The sequence below is a fragment of the Sinocyclocheilus rhinocerous genome, unplaced genomic scaffold (genome assembly GCF_001515625.1).
Source record: "Sinocyclocheilus rhinocerous isolate Xijiao unplaced genomic scaffold, SAMN03320098_v1.1 scaffold783, whole genome shotgun sequence".
Taxonomy (NCBI): Eukaryota; Metazoa; Chordata; class Actinopteri; order Cypriniformes; family Cyprinidae; genus Sinocyclocheilus; species Sinocyclocheilus rhinocerous.
In genome coordinates, this window is record NW_015654936.1 from 241,266 (window position 1) to 241,889 (window position 624).

Here is a 624-nt window from a genome sequence, read left to right on the forward strand (position 1 = left end):
ACCTTTCTATCAAAGTTATCTAGCATTATCAAGCTGAATTTGTTCTGACACAGTTTAACTCTTAGTTCTTGTCATGTTTTATTACCATTTTCTAAACTATAGCGAATAAACTGTGATAATGTGAGAAAAGATGAAGGTGTCTAAATAGATTTTGGTTTGACTGTATCTATTTGATAAATGAAGTTAACCAACTAACATTATACATACCCTTTTGGTTTCTGTACCCAATATTTAAAAAATGTACAAATGTAATAAAAATATCGGTATCGGTACTCAGTATCGACAAGTACCAAAAATAAAAGTATCGGTATCGGGCAAGTACTGGAAAAAGTGGTATCGGTGCATCCCTACTTCCCAGGTATATAGTTATCTGAGGATAGCTATGTGCTAGCTCAGTGACTGCTCCCCTTCTTAGGGTTTTTAAGCAGCCGTCTCCCTGAGCTCTTGCCTAGACAGTGCTTCTCCCCTGCTGGGTTTTAAGTAGATAGCCATCCCCTTGGTCTGGGCAGCTTTTAGGAAGGTTCATTTCATAAGACCCTTTAGATATAGTTATCTGCGGATAGCTGTGTTCTAGCTGGGATTGTTAGTAGCAATCTTTCAGCTCCTCTAGGCTTTCAGCCTCTT

At 38.3% G+C, this 624-nt stretch overlaps 1 protein-coding gene across 1 annotated transcript in view; it reads right to left on the minus strand.

The window, feature by feature from the left end:
- The window catches only part of LOC107717817 (receptor-type tyrosine-protein phosphatase eta-like), a 9,180-nt gene that overhangs the window by 6,656 nt on the left and 1,900 nt on the right, over positions 1 to 624 (minus strand). The window lies entirely within an intron of this gene.